This window comes from Pocillopora verrucosa, chromosome 11 (genome assembly GCF_036669915.1).
Source record: "Pocillopora verrucosa isolate sample1 chromosome 11, ASM3666991v2, whole genome shotgun sequence".
In the NCBI taxonomy this organism is placed as follows: domain Eukaryota; kingdom Metazoa; phylum Cnidaria; class Anthozoa; order Scleractinia; family Pocilloporidae; genus Pocillopora; species Pocillopora verrucosa.
In genome coordinates, this window is record NC_089322.1 from 10,395,295 (window position 1) to 10,402,545 (window position 7,251).

The following is a 7,251-nucleotide window of genomic DNA, read 5'->3' on the forward strand; positions in this document are numbered from 1 at the left end:
CAGAATTTACATGCGAGGAAGAGACAGCGAGGGAAAGAGGAAAAGGTAGGGGGGAGGGGAAGGGGAGAGGAAATTATATTTCTCCTATGAACTTTCTTACGCTGTCAAGATCATTTTCAAGCTTGAAATGTAATGGGGTTTCGAGAGCTTTTAATTGTCAACAAGGACTATCTCTGAAGCGTCTTCCCTTTTTCCCTTTTCAGCATTCATGTTCTCATGAGATTTTTTTTCTGTCCTCCGAAATTCACATAAAACAAAAACATTAAGAGGAATGAATCGTTCCGTTTCCGTTTCTTTTGTATAAAAAATTATCGGCGATGTCAACTTAAAATTTCATTTTCTTCTCATAGATATGACGTCATAGGTTGAAGACAACTTATGCAATTTTCTCTTATCCTTCAATCCTTACACTACCTTTAAATTTAACTAAAAATATAACGAACACCCTGCGTTTACAACTCTATCCCATTTAAAACAATCGTGGTCCCATTATCCTGCAGTATATCTCTTCCCCTTTGGAAAAGGGTCATCAAGAGAGCCCTTCGAGTTGTAAGAGCAAACAGCCACCAGTTCAAGAAAACAGACCGAAAAACAGATAAGAAAAACTAATAACTATTGCCGTACCTTCGGTCAGAGCTGATGAAGATTGAGTTGAAAATTTATTCGAGGTGGAACAAAGAGTTTTCCTACCTTGGGTATGTCTTCTGCGGAGAACCCCTTGGCGGAGAGTAGCGGGTGTAGAGAGATAGAATTTCTTAAATACTCTTACTCTTGCATGTGGGCGAAGTTTAGCTGTTGCACTGCTATAGAATATTTATAAGTAGAGCTGACGTCTGAACTTATTTTTGATCCTTCGTCATCTTAAATTGAAAAGCAAGAAGAGGTGTAATATTTGCTTTTAGAAGTGCTATAATATCGGCGATATACTGCTTTTGTTTGCTTGTTTGACGCAATGAGCTCTAATAACCGTTTTGTTTGCTTTTTGACGCATTGCGGTCTAATAACTGTTGTGTCCTTCCAAAAAAAATTGATCAAAAAATTAATCGATCATGAAAATGCCCAATAACGGGGAGGTATTACTGAGTTCATGCAACCATATGAATTTCTATCATTTAAGGTCAAGATGAACCTCTAAATATTTCTTAGGCGCAATCATGAACTAACAGCAAGATTCTAGATTGTATATTCGTTTGCCCTCTTCACTTTTATCAGATTTCAATTCATCTTTTCCTCGTTATTGGAAAAAAAAAGCGTTGCCGAAATGAATGTTTACCCAGGTTGTTAGACTTTTTCTGTTCAAGTAATCCCAGTTTTTCACAAGTGGCACGAACCGAGACTATTGAGTAATGATACTAGCATCGAGGTGACGATTTGTTGTGATATTGAGATTAAAATATCTCATTCCCTCTTTTCAACTAAGTTCGTGGCCTGTGCTGCAGAATACAGACCTGCTTACAGCTTGCAGTTTGAAGCAACAGCACGAGAGTAACAAGATATTCATACTATAACGATCTATAGCTACTGCCTGCCATCTGATGATCTAGCTGCCAACTGCTATCTATAAAAAGTCACCCAGAACGTCTTCAAATGAATCACTTCTACTGAATTAGGTGCTTTTTAAAAGCAAATGGTAACGATCCTCCGCCTTTCCCTGTACTTGATGGAACATTATAAAAGATAAAATATAAAGAGAAAAAAATTGACTCCCATTAAGAGGAAAATGTCAATTTTTCTCATTAATCTTTGTTAGGGGTGCAATTTCAGGGGTGATTATCCACTAATTTTATGACATGATTCCGCAATATTCACATATCGGATATAGACTCGAACACGGCATGTGACTATCATCTTTTCTTAAGAATAGAAGCCTGCCACTCAAACTCCACGTGTCAGACATTGGAGTACGTGGTGAAAACTATGTAATTTTCTTTTCTTAATATCATTGCTTATTTCAGTTTCATTTCATCAAGTCATAGAAGTTTTCGTGAAGAGCTGAGTAAGATTGATGTGATGACTTTCGCAGTCCGATGTAGGTTTTTGTTCGGTAGGACGTGGACCAGCTAATATATTATTTATTTATCGGTAGGACTTAGCACAGCAACAAAACCATGTTCTTTTCCCTTATCACCAAAGATTCGAGTATAAATTTGCGTATTTAATAAACAATACGAGTGATCAAACAAATAAAGGAAACAGATATATATCTAAAAACTCAAGCTGACAAAGAGTAAGCTGAGCAGCCGATATCGATATTTTCATACGCTGAAAATAAAACAACGGTATTGATGTTACATTCTAAGTAGTTGTTGTTGTTTTTTTTAGCCTTGTATTTAGTAAAATACCCTCTGTTCTTTTGACAGTCCCTCTGCTTAAAATGGTTCCTTGTTGTTTTAGAAACTTTGTAAAGGAACTTTTGTTTGGAAAGAGTGTGAGAATTATTAAGTTTTGTCCAGTCTCTTTGCTTAAGAAGGCACAGATGTTCGATATCATAAGGTCAATTGCTATAGCTGCAGAGTTTCAGTCAGCAGAAATATTCACAAGATGTATACAACCAAGCGAGTATACACTGCCTCTCTTAAAACTACCTAAGGCCAGCGTACAAATCTTACCTCATGCGAAATATACTATGGATGGCACCAGTTGCGTTAGAAACATGAAAAAAATAAGGAGTATTTCCAATATTGCTTTTCCTTTAACAAACGTATTTAGATAACTAACGTCTTAGAGTCGAATGTGTAAAATCTAGTCATATGATGTACGAAAGTTGGCTGAGTGTCGTTGATCATGAAGCAAAGTGGAATAAATAAAAAACATGTATTTGAACAACCACTTGTCAGCAATCGCGAGTACACTGGTGAAAAATATTGGGGGTGAAAAATATTGGGTGTTACTTTGATCCACGAAAAAGACATGAAAATCTAGCCTCGGGATACTTAGTTGCAGTAACCGGTGACTCACACGGTATCAAATTATTTTCTCCCCGTGCGGAGAGTTTTTTCTCCTGGGAGATTTCTAAGGCAGAAAGGTGACGAGAATTAAAATGACTATACTTTGTGGAACATTGTTTGACATATGACCACATTTCAAGGTTGATGTTTCAAGAAATCCAGGGCAGACATTGCAGAGAGTAATTATTTGAAGCTCAAGAGTAAGAGGATAAAAAAAAAAAAAAAATTGCATGTTATACGGAAACCAAAGTTAGTTGGATTTTTTCGTATCTTAGATGTTGAAGTACAGCCAGGTATATCGAGGTAGTTGCCTCTTAGTAAACCGTAACGAACCTTGCAGCCGAGTGCGATGCTCTTCATTGGGAAATAATACTTGATTCGCTCGTCACCCGCCATCCTTGCTACTAATCCGTGAACTCTACACACGTGTAAGGTATGAGAGGAACAGCTTAAATTAACTGAAAAATATGCTGGGATAGTTGTATGTGGCAAGACATTAAAAGCTCTTGTTCGCGGACATCTCCTTTATCCAGAATTTGTTTAACAATGGCACCAGCATAATTTCGTGTGAAATCGAAGTTTTTGCATTTATTATCCTCCAAAACTATTTCAAAGCGGAACGCAAACGTTCACAAACAGCTAACCGTCGAAAAAGGACATTGACTTTATCAAGTGACTCTCTAAACACACAACTGCGAGGGTCTTTTTGTTTATTTGTTTACCCTCTTCAATTTTTATTAGATCTCAATTCATCTTTTTCTCGATATTAGAAAACAAAGCGTTCTTCTGCACAAGTACTCTCAGTTTTTTACAAGTGGCACGAACCGCGGCAATTAAGTAATGATATTGGTATCGAGGAGAAGAATTCTTGCAATATTGTTATTAAGATGTACGTCGGAAAACTGAGTAATTTTCTTTTCATAATATCGTTGCTCATATCAATTTCATTTCATAACCCTAAGTCCTCGAAAGTTTTGTGAAGAGCTGATAAACATTGGTGTGTTGACATTCGCAGTCCGATGTAGGTTATTTCGGTAGGACATGGACCACCTCATATATTATTAACCTATCGATAGCTTAGGAAAAGAATGTTCTTTTCCATTATCAGAAAATATTTGCGTATGAATTTGTGTATTTCATAAACAATACAAGTGATCAAACAAACAAGGCAACCATATATACAATACAAAATTCAAGCCGACAAAAAGTGAGCTGAACGGCCGATATCGATGTTTTCATACACAGATAATATAACAATAGGAATAGTGTTATATGTTAAATATTCCTATATAAATATATCTTTTACCCTTGTATTGAGTAAAATTCCCATCGTTTTTCTAACAGTCTCTCAGCTTAAAATAGTTCCTTCTTGTTTCAGAAACTTTGCAAAGGAACTTTTATTTGGAAAGAGTGTAAGAATTATCGAGTTTTATGACCCTCGCCACAATGGCGAGGGTATAGTTTGTTTATTAGATTGCCCTCTTCACTTGTATCAGATTTTAATTTATCTCATTCTGGATGTTAGAAAAAAAAAGCCTTCTCGAAAGCAATGTTTACCTAGGTCGTTAAACATATTCTGTACAAGCATTCTCAGTTTTTGCACAAGTGGCACGAACCGCGGCGATTAAATGATGACACTGCTATCAAGGTGACGAATTGTTTCGATATTGAGATTTCACTGTCTTAATCCCTCTTTTCAACCAAGCTCGTAATCCGTGCTGCAGGGTGCAGACCTTCTTACAGCTTACAGTTCAAGCCAACAGCAAGAGAGTAACAATATATGTATGCTATCTTCACTGCGCTTCTTATATCTCTAACTATCTATAGCTGCTATCTCATGATCTAGATACTGTATCTGTTATCTATAAATAGTCACACTCAACCTCTTTAAACGAAAGACTTCTACTGAATGAGATTCTTTTTAGTAGTAAATGCTGATGGTCCTTACCCCCTCACTATAATTGACTGAATATTATAAAAGATAAAACATGAGGACAAAAAAAAAAAATTTCCTTTCAATTCATCTCACTTACCTTGAGAGTTTATTCGAACTTTGCTAAAGGTGCAATTTCAAGGTCGATTAACCACTAATTTTATGACATGGTTCCGCAATATACATATTTGATATTAACATGTATCACGTCATTTGATTAGTCTCCTCTCAAGGATATAATTCGACACGTGTCAGACATTCGAGTACATTGTACAGTTATTTAATTTTTGTTTCTTAATATCATTGCTTATTTCAGTTTCATTTCATAACCTAAAGTCCTCGAAATTTTCGTGAAGAGCTCATAAACATTAAAGTGTTGACGTTTACAGTTTGATGTTGGTATTTCGGAAGGGCATGGACCACCTAATGTATTATTAATTTATGGATAGGACTCAGCATAGTAACAAAGAATGTTCTTCTCCCTTATCACAAAAGGTTTGCCTATGAATTTGCTTATTTCATAAACAATTCGATTGATCAAACAAACAAGTATATATTTAACAACTCAAGCCGACAGAGAGTAAGCTGAGCGGCCGATAACGATATTTTCATACGCAAAAAATCAAACAATGGTATTGATGTTATGTGCTAAGAAGTCATATATATATATATATATATATATATATTTTTTTTTTTATCCCTTTATTGAGAAATATTCCCGTTGTTGTTTCGACAGTTTCTCAGCTTAAAATAGTTCCTTGTTGTTTTGGAAACTTCGTGAAGGAACTCTTGTTTAAAATAGTGTCAGAAATATCAAGTTTTGTCCAGTCTTCTCTGCTTAGGAAGGCAGAGTTTCAGTCAGCAGAAATATTCACAACATGTAAACTACCAAGCGAGGATAAACTGCCTCTCTTGAAACTAATCAGGGCCAGTATACAAATCTTACCTCATGCGATGTATACTATGGAAGGCACCCGTTGCGTTACAAACATGAAAATAAATAAGGAGTATTTCCAATATTGCTTTTCCTTTAACAAACGTATTTAGATAGCCGACGTCTTAGAGTCAAAGGTGTAAAATCAAATGATGCACGAAAGTTAGCAGGGTCTCAATGAAGCAAAGTAGAATACCTGACAAACTTATATTGGAACAACCACTTGTCCACAAACGCGAGTGCACGGGTGAAAAATATTGGATATCGTATCGACCCACGAAAAAGACATGAAAATATAGCCTCGGAATACTAAGTCGCAGTAAGCGGCGACTCATACAATAATAAATTATTTCCTCCTTGTGCCCCTCTGCAGATGAGATTAACTTCTGAATGCCTATGGAACTAACTCCTATAAGGAGAGTTGTTTCTCCTGGGAGATTTTTCAAGCAGAAAGGTGACGAAAATTAAAATAAAAATACCTTGTGAAGCATTGTTTGATTTATGACCACATTTCAGAGTTGTTGTTTTAAGAAATCCAGGGCAGACATTGCAGAGAGTTATTATTTGAAGCTCGGGAGTAAGAGGTAAAAAAATTACATGTTATGCCGAAACCAAAAACTGTTGCATCCCTTCGTATTTTTGGTATTAAAGAACAGCCAAGTATATCGAAGTAGTTGCCTCTTGGCAAACTGTTACTAACCGTGCAGCCGAATGTAGTACGATTCCCTTCGATGGTGAGTAATACTTAATTTGCTCGTCACCCCCTATGTTAACAATCAGCGAACTCTACACACGTGTAAGGTATATGGGCAAAAGCCTAAATTTACTGAAAAACATGCTGGGATATTTGTATTCAGCAAGACATTAGAAGCTCTTGTTTGCGGTCATTTACTTTCTCCAGAACTTGTTAAACAATGGCACAAGTATAATTTCGAGCCAAATCGAAGTTTTTGCATTCCTTATCCTTTAAAAATATTTCAGAACTAAGCCCAGACGTATACAACAGCTAACAGTCAAAAGCGGATATTGACTGTATCGAGTGACTTTCTGAACACACAATGGCGAGGGTCTTGTTTGTTTATTTGTTTGCCCTCTTCACTTTTATAGGATTTCAATTCATCTTTTTCTCGTTTTTAGAAAAAAAAGCGTTCTTGAAAGGAATGTTTTACCCAGGTTGTTAGACTTCTGCATTTATATATATATATTTTAACCTTGAATTGAGTAAAATTCCCATTGTTGTTTTTTCTCTCAGCTTAAAATAGTTCATTGTTGTTTTCGAAACTTTGTAAAGGATTTTTTGTTTGGAAAGAGTATGAAAATTATCAAGTTTTATGACCCTCGCCACAATGGCGAGGGTCTAGTTTGTTTATTAGATTGCCCTCTTCACTTGTGTCAGATTTCAATTTACCTTATTCTGGCTATTACAAAAAAAAGTG